We start from the raw sequence: 14482 nt of genomic DNA on the forward strand, positions 1-14482 counted from the left end.
TCTATGAAGCCAATATCACACTGATACCTAAACCAGACAGAGACTCATCAAGGAAAGAAAATTTCAGACCAATATCCTTAATGAACATCAATGCAAAAATTCTCAACAAAATTTTAGCAAATCGCATACAAAAACATATTAAAAAGATAGTGCACCATGATCAAGTGAGTTTCATCCCAGGGATGCAAGGTTGGTTCAACATCAGGAAATCAATAAATGTAATTCACCATATTAATAGACTTAAAGTCAAGAATCACATGATTATTTCAATAGATGCAGAAAAAGCATTTGATAAAATACAGCATCCCTTCATGCTCAAAAAATTAGAAAAAATAGGGATAGTGAGAACATTCCTTAACATTGTAAAGGCCATTTATGCTAAGCCCATGGCTAATATCATTCTAAATGGTGAGAAACTGAAAGCATTCCCCTAAAAACAGGAACAAGGCAGGGATGCCCTCTTTCACCACTTCTGTTCAATATCGTCCTTGAAACTCTAGCCAGAGCAATTAGAGAGACCAAAGAATTAAAGGGATATGAATAGGAAAAGAAAAACTCAAACTATCCCTATTTGCTGATGATATGATTATATACTTAGAGGAACCAGAAAATTCCACCAGAAAACTTTATGAACTCATAGGTAAATTCAGTAAAGTAGCAGGATATAAGATCAAAGCACATAAATCTAATGCATTTTTATACATAAGTGATGAATCTTTGGAAAGAATAATCAGGAAAACTACCCCATTCACAATAGCCTCAAAAAATAAAAATAAAATACTTGGGAATCAATCTTACACAGAGGTGAAAGACCTCTACAATGAGAACTACAGCACACTAAAGAAAGAAATTAAAGAAAACCTTAGAAGATAGAAAGATCTCCCATGTTCTTGGATAGGAAGAATTAATATTGCCAAAATGGCCATACTACCTAAAGTGCTATACAGATTCAATGCAATTCCAATTAAAATCCCAATGACGTGCCTTACAGAAATAGAGCAAGCAATTATGAAATTCATCTGGAAGAATAAGAAACCCAGAATAGCTAAAGCAATCCTTAGCAGGAAGAGTGAAACAGGGGGTATCGCAATACCAGATCTTCAACTATACTACAAAGCAATAGTAACAAAAACAGCATGGTATTGATACCAAAATAGAAAGGTAGATCAATGATACAGAATAGAGGACACGGACACAAACCCAAATAAATATAATTTTCTCATACTAGACAAAGGGGCCAAAAATATGCAATGGAGAAAAGATAGCCTCTTCAACAAATGGTGCTGGGAGAATTGGAAATCCATATGCAACAGAATGAGACTAAACCCATATCTCTCACCATGCACGAAACTAAAATCAAAATGGATTAAGAACCTCAGAATCAGACCAGAGACCCTGCAGATTATAGAAGAAAAAGTATGTCCATATCATCAACATGTCAGCTTAGGACCAGACTTCCTCAACAGGACTTCCATAGCACAAGAAATAAAAGCAAGAATCAATAACTGGGATATATTCAAACTAAAAAGCTTTCTCTCAGCAAAGGAAACTATCACAATGTGAAGAAAGAGCCTACAGAGTGGGAGAAAATCTTTGCTAATCATACTTCAGATAGAGCACTAATCTCCAGAATCTATAAAGAACTCAAAAAACTTTACACCAATAATGCAAATAATCCAGTTGACAAATGGGCTAAGGAAATGAATAGAAACTTCACAGAAGAAGATCTACAAGCAATCAACAGTCATATGGAAAAATGTTCAACATCTCTAGTAATAAGAGAAATGCAAATCAAAACCACCCTAAGATTCCATCTCACCCCTATTAGAATGGCGATTATCAAGAATACAAACAACAACAGGTGTTGGCCAAGATGTGGGGAGAAAGGTACACTCATACATTGCTGGTGGGTCTGCAAATTAGTGCAGCCACTCTGGAAAGCAGTGTGGAGATTCCTTAGAAAACTTGGAATGGAACCACCATTTGACCCAGCTATCCCACTCCTTGGCCTATACCCAAAGGACTTAAAATCAGCATACTACAGAGATACAGCCACATCAATGTTCATAGCTGCTCAATTCACAATTACCAGATTGTGGAACCAACCTAGATGTCCTTCAATTGATGAATGGATAAAGAAACTGTGGTATATATATACAATGGAATATTACTCAGCCATAAAGAATGATAAAATTATGGCATTTGCAGGCAAATGGATGAAATTGGAGAATATCATGCTAAGTGAGATAAGCCCATCTCAAAAAACCAAAGGACGAATGATATCGCTAATAAGTGGATGAGGACACATAATGGGGGGAGGGAGAGTTTAGTGTTAGCGTTAGAATTAGAGTTAGGGAGGGGGGCAAGAATGGAGGAAGGAAGGACTGCATAGAGGGAAAAGAGGGGTGGGAGGGGTGGGGGAAGGGAAAAAATAACAGAATGAATCAAACAACATTACCCTATGTAAATTTATGATTACACAAATGGTATGCCTTTACGCCATGTACAGAGAAACAACATGTATCCCATTTGTTTACAATAAAAAAAAGAAGTGATAAAAAATGGAGGAAAAAATGTATTTGAGAGTTCACAGTTTCAGAGATCTCCATCCATGGAAATCTGGCCCATTCTTTGGGCACTGAGATGAGGTTAAATATCATGTCAAAAATGTGTGGTGCAGGGAAGCACCTAATATGAATGAAGCAGAAAGAGACACTCACTCATCAGCTACACAATGTATACAACAAACAAATGCTTCCAATGAAACAACTTCTCCAGTAACACCCTTTCTCCTTTTAGTTACCACTCAGTTAATCCCATCAGGGAATTAATTTATCAATTGGTTTGGAGGATAAGGAGAACTTTCTGAATAGTTTAGGTGCTTCTCAAAGAAGTGTGGAGGAAGTGTCCCTAAAGTGAGTATGTACAGCACAGCACTTTCAAGTGTGTAGGAAGGTGTCTTGATTTAATTAGGGAGGGATTATTTAGATGTGTAGGGAAGTGTGTTTCTGGTGGGTAGGAAAGTTTCTCTGAGGAGGAAAAGTGGCTTCTTTTTATTGTGTAGTGATGTTTCTTTAAGGCATGAATAAGGGGCCTTCTGAAGGGTGTGGGAAAGCTCCTTTATGTATGTGGAAGGGCCCACTGTTGTTAGTTGGAAAGGCTCACAGAGATGCATATGATATGAATAAAGAGAACACCAATTTGTGATGGGAGATTTCTTTGAGACTAACATAGGGAATCTGTGATGTTAAGGGAGGTCAGTCAAAAAAATTATGAGAACTCTCAGGTGTCTATGTATAGCCTTTGGAAGTAAGTAGGGAGGTCACTTTGGTGAGTAGTGAGGTCGATCTGAGATGTTTGGTTAGGGTTTGCTGATGTGTGTATGTAGGACTTGAAAAGGTGTATGGTGTGTACTCACTTAGCTCTGTAGGGTTTTCTTTCTGAAATGTGTAGATACAGATTGCAATATGAGTAGAAAAGACTTTTTATTATGTCAACATTTCACACTGATGTTTACAGGATGGGCTTCTTGATATTTGTAGTGAGTGTCCTCTGGTCTGTGTAGTGGGAACTTTATGAGGTATTTAGGAGGATTTCACAATATTTGTCTGAGTGCTCTTTATGTTTCTGGGAAGGACCCCTGAGGTAATTTGGGAGGGCTCACAGAATTACATAGGTATGGAGCTCAATGAATGATAGAAAGAAATCAGTGAGTTATTTCCAGAGGGCTGTTTGATGTGAGTAGTGAAAGCTCAATGAATTGAGAGGAGAGGAAAAACTGATGTGGATGAGAGGACAATATGAGTTGAGGGTTATGGTTGGGCCTAGGGTAAGTGTTAGGTTCACGTTCAGGATTAGCATTTGTAGTGTATAGGAAAAGTCTTCATTTTGATTTGAAAGGCTTCTCTGTGGTTTGTATTGAGGGCTCTCAAAACTGCATAAATAGACCCTCTGTTGCTTAGACTGAGCTTGTGGAGATGTATACTTAGTAGAGAGGGCTTCTAAAACAGTATAGTTTGTACACACTGAGGTATGTAGGGATGACTCTGTGTGGCATGTAGGGACTGTTCTTGAGTTGAGTAGGGAAGACTTCCTTTAATGTGTATGGAGGGTACTCTTACTGTTGTATCAATGGTTTTCAGACTTGTATTTTGTGAGATGAGTAAAGAGGGCTACATGAGGAGTGTAGCAGTGTTCTGTGATGTGTGTCAGAGGTCCCTTAGAAGTGTGTGGGAGGACCCTCTAAGAAGCATTTTGATGGTTCACCCAGGTGCATAGGGAATGCATACTCAGATGAGTAGAAAAGACTTAGTTGTGTTTCGAAGGCCATTTAAAGTGAGTAGTGAGAGCTCAGTGAGATAAGTATGGAGGACAAAATGACATAGAAATGAGGAACTTATGAGTTGTTGATTGGGTGATCTATACTGTGTGTAAGTAGAACTACCCGATACAAGCAGGTAGGGCTCTGTGAGATTTTAGTGTAGTTTCTTTGAGGTGTAAAAGTAGGGGTCATTGAAATACATTCGGACAGAACTCTGAAATGCATAGGGAGGGCTTTCAGAAGTATCTAGATAGGTTCCTATTAAGGTGTGCAGAGGGACATATGAGAGGTGTAGGAAGGCTTTATGACTGATTAGAAAGTCTATCTCAGTTGTGTAGGGAGGGTCCTCTCAAGGCAACAGTGAGATATATCTAATATGAGTAGGGAGAACACACTGATCTGTGATGGGAGTGTTTATTGAGGATAGTGGATGGAATTGGAGGCATTTTAGGAGGGCACTTAAAGGAATATCTGAGGTTTGTACTTATGGTGTCTGGAGGTGAATAAGGAGGATATTTTGCTGGGGAGTGATAGTTAGTTCATAGATGTGTAGGTAGAGTTTTTTGAGGTTTGTTTAAAGGGCATTTGAAGGTTTGTATGGAAGTCTCTCAGATTTGTAGAGAGGACTCTTTATTGGGGTGTATAAGGATCAGTATTAGTATTAGTATTAGTATTAATACTCTTAGGTGAGTATTAAGAACTCCCAAGTTGTGTAGGAATGTCCCCCTAATGTGAATAAGATCTCTGAAATGAATTGGGTGGATTCACTGAGGTTTGAAAGAAGAGCTCAATGAAGTTGGTTATAGGCCCACTGAATTTTAAAAGTAGGGCATTATAGGGCTGCAGGGTTGCAGAAATGTGGTTTTGGTGTTTAGTGACAGTTCTCTGAGATGTGTAGAAATTGCTCAATGAGGTGTGTGGGAAGTATTTCTGAAATGTGTATGGAAGGCACTCTGAGGTGTAAGGGCACCTGTTGTGAGCAGGGAGGGCTTTCTCAGTTGTATAGGAAGGTGTCTGTAACATGTGTAGGTAGGGTACTCTGAGGTATGGACAGAGGTACCCTGAAGTTTGCAGTTCAGGTGCTCTGATATGTGTTGGGAGGTATCAGGTGTGCAGCAGAAATCTCTGTGGGTGTAAATGGCTTTTGTCTGTGTAGGAGTGCCACCTGGTTTGTGTACCAGGGTCCTTTGATGTTAATAGTAAAATCCATCTGAAATGAATAGGGAGAATACACTGAGGTATGATAGGAGTGTTCTTTAAGGATACTACAGGAGATATCAATGCTATTTAGGAAGGCCAAGTCAAGGAGTATCACAAGTGGTCTTTGAGTTGTGTAGGTACATCACTCAGAAATAATTAGAGGGTACTTTTTGGTACATAGTGAGATCTATCTGAGATGTGTAGGTAGTGTTTGCTAAGGTGTTTAGCAAAGGCATTCTGAAATTTGAATTAACATTTCTCTGGAATCTCTAAGGAGTACAATTTGGGTTGTATGAAGAGGGTTTTCTTTATTGTTTATGTGTTGCTCAACAACGTGTTGAGGAAGCATCCCTAATGTGTGTATGTATCACACTTTTAAGTGTGTATAATGGGCTCTTGATTTAAATAGGAAGGCATTAGTTAGATGTGTAGGGAGGTGTTTTTTAGGTGTGGAGGAAAGGTTCTCTTTGTTATCTTTATTGAATAGGAGGTCTGTCTGAGATATGTAGGGAGGGCACATTGAAGATTGTAGGAGGGCCCCTTGATGTGTGTGGGAGGGCCCCCTGAAGAGAGTTGAAAGGATTCACAGATGTGCATAGGGATGGTGCTCTTTGCTGGGTTGTTCACAGAAAGACTTTTGAGGTGAGTATTGAGAGCACCATGAGATCAGTAGGGAAGACAAACTGATATAAAAGGGAAATAACTATAAATTTTGTGTTAGAGTTATGGTGTGGCTTACAGTTTTGCATCAGGATCCATATTTTGCTTAGTATCAGTGTCGAGGACAGCCCTCTGTGGTATGTAGGGAAGGCTTGTGTTTATGGTTATGGTTAGGATTAGGGTTATGTTAAGGGTCATGGTCAGTATTTTCAGTGTATGAAGAATGACTCAGTGATGAGTTGAAAGTACTCTTTGAGGTGTGTATTGAAAACTTTCAAAGGTGAGTAGACAGGCTCTCTGCTGTGTTTAAAGAAGGCTTGCCAAGGAAAATAGTAGGGATTTCTTGGAAAGGAGTATATTTTGTACCCAGTGAGGTATATAGACATGCTTCACTGATGTGTGTAGGGATAATTCTCTGAGGTATTAAGGACTGCACTTAATGTGGGTAAAGAGGGCTACCTTTCAAGTGTATGAGGGTATACTCAGATGTGTAGGGAGTGCCCTCTGAGGTTGGTAGCATGTGGCCTCTGAACTCTGCAAAGAGGGCTTTATGAGGAGTGTAGGAGCGTTCCATGATGTGTGTCATAGGACAATTTAATGTGTATGGATGTGCCACTGATGTGAGTTGGGAGGGGACAGAGTAGTGCAGAGGAAAGGTGCTTTGTGATGTGTAGGAAGGGTTCAGTGAGTTTTGTTTGTAGGGCCTATTGAGGGAAGAAGTGAGATCTCTCAGAGATGAGTAGGGAGAGTAAACTGATGTAGAAGGGAGAAAACTATGAGGTTAGGGCATAGGTTGTGGTTAGGTCTAGGGTTTAGGGTCAAGGTCATAATCATGGTCAGTATTATGGTCAAGGAGGGCCCTCTATTTTACGTAGGGAGAGCATGGGGTTAGAGTTAGGGTTAGGTTTCAGGTTAGGTTCAGGATCAGGATCAGCATTTGTGGTGTACATAGAAGGTCTATGTAAAAACTCAAAAGTGTTCTCTGAGGTATACATTGAAGGCTCTTTGAGGTGTGTAGATAGACTAATTTGAGGTATTTAGAGAGAGCTTGCAAAGAATAATGGTTAGCAAAAGGGGTTTTAAAACAAGTATAGTTTGTATTCAGTGAGGTATGTACGGATGTCTCTTTGAGGTTTGTAGAGATTGCTTTGAGGTGATTAGGGAGAGCTTTTATTTTGTGCATGGAGGAGGCTCTATGGTGTTTAAGTATGGCTTACTGAGGTTAGTAGTGTATGGTCTTTGAGCTGTGTAGAGTACACTATGAGATGTGTCAGAGAACTCTATGACATGTCAGAGGGCTATTAGACATGTGTTAGTGGTCCAACAGTGAGGGGTTAAGAGTGCTTGCACAAGCCTATACAGAGTGTTTGCTGAAATGAGTAGAAAGAACTATATTGAGTTGTGCTCAGAGAACAATTTGAGGTGAGCAGGGAGAGCTCTATAAAATGAGTATGGAGGACAAATTTATATAGAAAGGGAGGCATTATGAGGTGTTGAGTGGAGTAACTCTTTGGTGTATAGGTAGAATTCACTTAGATGAGTAGGGAGGGCTCTCTGAGCTTTGTTGAGTAGGTTCCCTGAGGAGTTTGGTGAGGATTCATTGAAATGCATAGGGATGGCACACTGATATGTGAAGGGAAGCCTCTCAGGGGTGTTTAGGGTGGTCCCTATTAGGTGTGCAGAAGAATCATGAATCAATGAGGCTTTATGTCTGAGGAAAATTGCTGTCTCAGTTGTGTAGGGAAATCACTTTGAAGTGAATAGTGTGATATATTTGATCTCAGTATGGAGAACATACTAAAATTTGATGGGAGGATCCTTTGATGATAGTATAGGGAATCTCTGAGGTGTTTTTGTAGTGCACTCAATGGAGTATCAAGAGGACTCTCTGAGTTTTGTAGTTTTGGTCTTTGGCAGTGAATAGAAAGGGCTTTTTCATGAATAGTGTAGGCTACCTGAAATGCACAGGTAGCATTTTTTGAGGTTTGAAGTTTGATGAAATGTCATTCTGTGGTTTGTATGGAAGCCTATCTGATATTTGTAAAGAGGATAGTTGAATGGGGTGTTTAGGGAGTGTCCACTTTCATAAGAGGTATGTACTCTCTGCGGGGTGTAGACATGTATTTCTAAGGTGAGTAATGGGAGAATTCTGACATCAATAAGGAGGACAAACAGGTTTAAAAGGAGAGCTATTTGAGTGTGTAACAGAGTCCTCTGAATTGTACAAGTAGTGTAGAAAGGCAGTGTGTAGTATTTGGCAATTGCTCTCCCAGTTCTGTAGGGATTGATAAATTATCTGTGTAGTATGGACTTCTATGGTGTGAATGTATGATCCTCTATTTTGTAAGAAGTGTGCTTGATACGAGTGTGGAGGGCTTTCTGATATGTGGAGGAAGGTGACAGCAAGGTGCGTAGGAAGGGAAGGACTTCCTGAGGTTTGTTGTGTGAGCTCTCTGAAGTGTGAAGATAAATCTCCATTAGGTGTACAGAAGCTATTTATGAGCTGTGAAAAATGGCTTTTGCCTATGCAGGAGTGCTATCTCAGTTGTGTATTGAGGGCCCTGTGAAGTAAATACAGAGTTCCATCTGATATAACAAGGAGAACACCCTGTGGTGGAAAGTTTCTTTTAGGATAGTAGCTGAAATCTCTGAGGTGTGTATGTAAGGCAACTGGAAGTGAGTAGGGAGAGTTGTTGGTGAATATTGAGGTCTATCTGAGATGTGTGAGTAGGGTTGGCTGAGGTGAGTAGCCCAAATATTCTGAGGTTTGAATTAACATTTCTCAGACATTTTTAGGGATTACTCTCTGGGGTGTATAAGGAGGGCTTTCTGAGTTGTTTAGGGTTTACTCAATGAACTGTGGAGGGCATTTCCCCAAGGTGTGTATAGATGGGATTTAGAGTTGTGTAGGACGGGTTCTTATTGTGATTAGGGAGGAAATCCTTAGACGTATAGGGAGGTATGTTTGAGGAAATTTGTATGAAATTTCTCCAAGGTGTGAAAGTGGTTTCTTTTCATTGTGTAAGGATGGCTCTATGAGGTATTGTGGGAGGGGTCTCTGAGGAGTGTAGAAGGGCTTTATAAGGTTCGTAGGAGGGCTAATTGACATGAATGTGAGTGCTCATTTAAGGAATTAGGAGTATTTTTGGTGTATATGGAAGGCCAGTCAAAAGAGATTTCTTAAGAATGTAGTAAGGGTTTTATGAAGTTAACAGAAAGGTTCAATCAAGTGTTTAGAAGGGCTTGAAAAGGAGTATTGTATGTACTCACTTATTTGTCTAGGGATATGTCTGTTTCAGATGTGTAGAGAATTCTCTTGAGACATATAATAAGGACATTTTTCAATGTATCATGAGGGCACTCAGATGTGTAGGGAGGCTTCTGTGACTTTTGTATGGAGATGATTCTGAGCTAAGAATGAAGGCTTAGTGTTAGGTTTAAGGTTAGTTTTTGACGTTAGGGCTTAGACTAGGGTTATACTTAGCATTAGTATTAGAATTAGGGGGTTAGTGTCAGAGTTAGCGGGTTAAGATTTGGTTCAGTGTTGGTGTTAGGATCCTAATGAGTATTTGAATTGTAATGGGAAGGCCTTTGTGGTGTGTTTAAATGGCTCTCTAAATTTGTTGTAAGAGCTCTCTGTGGTATATTATGAGGGTTCCCTGAGGTGAATACAGAGGCTTTCTGAGGTGATTAGAAGACTTCCAAAAAACCATAGTGAGTACTCACTGAGGTCTGTAATGATGTCCCTCTGAGGTATGTAGGGACAGTTTTTCAGATGTGTACTGAGAGTATTCTTTGATGTGTGTACAGGAAACTAAGGTGTGTGTACAGAGGGGCCTCTGAGGTTTGTAGAGAGTGTTCTCTGAGCTGTGTAGCCAGGGTACTATTATGTATGTCAGAGACCTCCTTTATACATGTGGAAGTGCCCCCTGAGATGAGTTCAGAGGATTCACAAAAGTGAATCAGAGGTGCTCTATAAAGTGTAGAAAGGGCTCACTGAATTGTGTTTCAAGGGCCATTTGAGGGGAGTAGTCAGAGATTTGAGAGATAAGTAGGGAGAACAAACTGATGAATGAGGAAATGCACTATTATGTTAGGCTTAGGGTCAGGATTTAGCATCAGATTGAGATTCATGGTCAATGTCAGTGTCAGGGAGGGCTCCATGGTATGTAAGGAGGGCTCAGATTTAGGCTTAAATTAGGGTTAGTGTAAAGCTCTGATTTAGGTTCAGTATTTGCAATTTATAGAGATGGCCTCTGTGGTGAGTCAAAAGGGCTCTTGAGATGTATATTGAGGACTTTCTGTCATCAGTAGATAGAGTCTGAGGTATTTATAGTGCACTTGCAAAGAAGTTTAATTAATAGAACTGATTTGCAAAGGAATATAATTTGTATAAACTGAGACATGTAAGGATATCCCTCTGAAGTGTGTAGGAAATGTATTTGAGGTAAGTAGAACCAAATTTCTTTGATTCTAAAGAGGGTACTCTGAGATTATTCAGGAGGTTCTTCAGGTTGGTAGTATATGACTGTGGAGGGAGGGAACTATGACATGTGTAAGAGAGCTCTACAAATTGTGTTTGAGATCTCCTACTGGTGTGTGGCAGGGTTTCCTCAGGTGAGCTTGGATGGCTTACAGAGGTGCATAGGAATAGTGTTCTTTGACTTGTAGAAAGGGCTTACTGAGTAGTGTTTGGCCATTTAAGGTAAGGCACAAGAGCTCTGTAACAAGAGTAGGGAGAAAAAAACTGATGTAGAAGGTTCTATGTGGTTAAGGTTAGCATTAGCACTAGTAATATGTCAAGGTCAGGATCATGGTCATTGTCAATGTCAGCAAGGGCTCTCTGTGATATGTATGGTGGGCTTAGTGTTAGGGTTAGAGTTAGTATTAGGTTGTGGGTTGGGGTCAGTACTTTCAAGGCATAAGGAAGGCCTCTGTTGTGAATTGAGAGAGCTCCCTTAGGCATGCATTGAGGGCTTTATGAGGTGAGTAGAATTGCTTTCAGAGGGATATAGAGAGTACTTGAAATAAAGTGTAGTTAGTAAAGAGGGCTTTTAAAGGAATCTAATTTGTACTTGCTGAGGTATGTAGGGAAGTCTCTTTGAGGTGTGTAGAGCCTGCTATTGAGGTAAGTAGGAAGGGCTTTCTTTGATATGAATGAAGTTTACTTTGAGGTGTTAGAGAGGACTTTGAAGTTGGTAGCTTGCAGTCTCTGATCTGTTTAGAGGAACTTCTATAAGGTCATTATAAGAAATCTTTGATGTGTTTCAGAGTCTCTACATTGTTTGTGGGTGGTCCTTCTGAGATGACTTGGGAGGGGTCACTCAGAACTATAAAGAATGTGTACTGAGAGGAATAGAGAGAACTCAGTGAGTTGTTTCTGGAGGGACTCTCGCTGAATAGTAAGAGCTCTGTAAGAGAATTATGGAGGAAAATCTGTTATAGAAGGGAGGATCTTATGAAGTGTTAAGGGGGGTCTCTGTCACATGTAGGTCAGACTTGCTGAAATGTGTAGGAAAGACTCTCTGAACTTTGTAATGTAGGTTCTCTGAGGTGTATAGTGAGGGCTCATTTAAATGCATAAGAATGGCATTCTTATGTGTGTATGAGGGTTCTAACAGGTGTGTAGGTAGTTTTATATTAGATATGCCAAGGAAACTATGGGGGTGTAATTGGGCCTTATGACTGGAGATGTTAACACAGTTGTGGAGGGAGGAACCCCTGAAGTGAATAGTGAGATCACTCTGATATGTGTAGGGAGAACACAGTGTGTTTGGTGGAAGGGCTGTTTGAGGAGAGTATAAGAACTATCTGAAGTGGTTGTGAGGTCTTTCAATGGAGAATGATGGGGGCTCTGTTATGTGTGTATATGCAGCACCCACAGATGAGTAGGAAATATTTTGGATACAAATGAGGTCTATCTGTGCTGTGTTTGTAGCACTGGTTTGTAGCATGGTCATTCTGAGGTTTGAATTAACATCTCTCTGGTGTTTATATGGAGTGTTTGCTGGGATGCATATGGAGGGCTATCTGAGTTGTTTGGGTATTGCTCAAAAAAGGGTGGAGGAAGCATCCCTAAGCTGTTTATGGATGACACTTTGAGATGTGTGGGAAGGGCTCTTGAAGTGAGTAAGTTGGGATTACTTAGATGTGTAGGGGAATGAGTTTGTGATGTGTAGGAAGTGTTCTCTGGGGTGTTAAAGCAGGTTTTCTTTGTGTAGGGAGGTCTCTCTGATGTATGTAGGGAAGGACTTCTGAAAGATGTAGGGGGGATTTATAAGGTTTGTCAGTGGACTTCTTGCTATGAGAGGGAGGGCTCACATAACTGAATAAATAGGACTTTTGCAGTTTATAAAAAAGTCCTCTGAGGTGAGTGGAAAGAGCTCTCTGAGATGTGTAGTGAGTGCTCACTGAGGTGAGTAGAAATTCTCTCTGAGGTGTTTAAAGAGCACCACATAGAAGTATAATTAGTACAAAGGTCTTGTATAGGAATATCATTTATACTCAATAAGGTATATATGGATTTCTACCTCAGGTTGTCTACACAAGGAGGTACTACTCTTGATATAAGCATGTTTTCCATTGATATTTTTGAAGCATACTATGATGTGTGTAGAGAGTGGTCTCTAAGATTGGTAGTGTGCAGCTGCTGAGCTGTAAGGAGGTGTGTATGAATTGTAAAAGAGGGCTATATGAAGCTTGTCCTAGGGCTCCTTTTTTTCTGTGCATGGGCCCCATGAAGTGAGTTGGGATGGCTCACAGTGTTGCACAGGTGTGTGCACTGGAAATTGTAGAAAGAACTCAGTGAACTATGTTTGGAGGGCCATTTGAGGTGAGTAGTAAAAGTTGGTGAGATGAGTAGGGAGAAAATCTGGTGTAGAAGGGAGAGCACTATGAGGTTACAATTAGGTTAGGCCTAGGGTTAAGGTTTAATGTCAGGATCAAGTCATGGTCAGTTTCAGGATCAGGGAGGACTCTGTGGCAAGTAGGGAGGACTTAGGTTTATGCTTATGGTTAGGGTTAGGTTCAGAGCAAGAGTCAGTATTTGTGGTGTATAGGAAAGTCCATGGTGGAGAGTCAAAATTGTTCTCTGAAGTGTATATATTGAGACCTCTATGAAGTGAGCATATAGGCTCTTTGAGGTATTTATAGAGGGACTGCAAAGAAACATTGTTTCTTCTTGCAAAGAAGTATTGTTGGAGTCTGCCATATTGGCCATTCAGCTCTAGGCTTCACTCTCCTGCTTAGGAACCCCAGGTTGCTCTGCTGTACAGGGGATGAAGATCCCTAGGGAGAAGGACTGCCTCCTGAATACCAGGAAATGGTTCAATAAACTGGAGAGACACTGCCCTGAATGAAATCAGGGAGCTTTAAGCAGAAAGCTTCCAGAGCCATTCATGCAATAAAACTGATTTTATGAAGCACAGCAAGAACAGGAAAGCATTGAAATTATAGAGTTCCTTGAATTACCATAAAGGAAACATACCATGTACCATTGCTTACATCAAGAAATAGAACATTAATGATGCCCCGAGAACACCTTCATGCCCTCTTCCTTTTAGTACCACTCCATAATGTCTGATGCTCCCATTCTTCAGTAACCTGCTGCATGAGAGGAACATGACAATGAGCTTCCAGTTTCCAGCAGGCATCTCAGGATGGGACTTGACCCACCTAATGATGGACACTTCCACTTCTCAGATAATCCAAGATGGACACACTGGCTTACAAGAACTGTTGACATTCAGGGATGTGGCCATTGATTTCACTGAAGAGGAGTGGAAATGCCTTCAGCCATCTCAACAAAACTTACATAGAGATGTGATGTTAGAGAATTACAGAAACTTGGTCTTCCTGGGTATGCATAACTTCCCTTTACAATTTTTAATTAATTATGATTATTTAATTTTCTTCACTTGATGAACATCTTCTGGGAACTTCTCTATAAGAATGTTTTTCAGATTTGTTCTTCCAAGAAAAACAGGCATTTTGGTATAAATAAAATGTTAATGACATTTCTTTTAGTCTTTAATCTCTCCATTCCTTCATATGTTACATATCCTTCACTTTAGAAAAGTGATACTGAGTGTAATTCAGTGATATAAAACATTGTGACCACACTTATAAGAAGACACAGTTGAGAAACCCAAAGTTTAAGAAAGAAGCCAAACTCAAAAAATGTTGATGGAGATGTTATTAGCAGAAAGGATTTTTCAGAAGCTTATATTTATTTCTCCTATTATCATTGAATATGTACTTCCCTTTGTTTATCATGTTTTAAAATTCTTTAAAATAACCTGT

This window comes from Sciurus vulgaris (genome assembly GCF_902686455.1).
Source record: "Sciurus vulgaris genome assembly, contig: HiC_scaffold_370_arrow_ctg1, whole genome shotgun sequence".
NCBI lineage: Eukaryota > Metazoa > Chordata > Mammalia > Rodentia > Sciuridae > Sciurus > Sciurus vulgaris.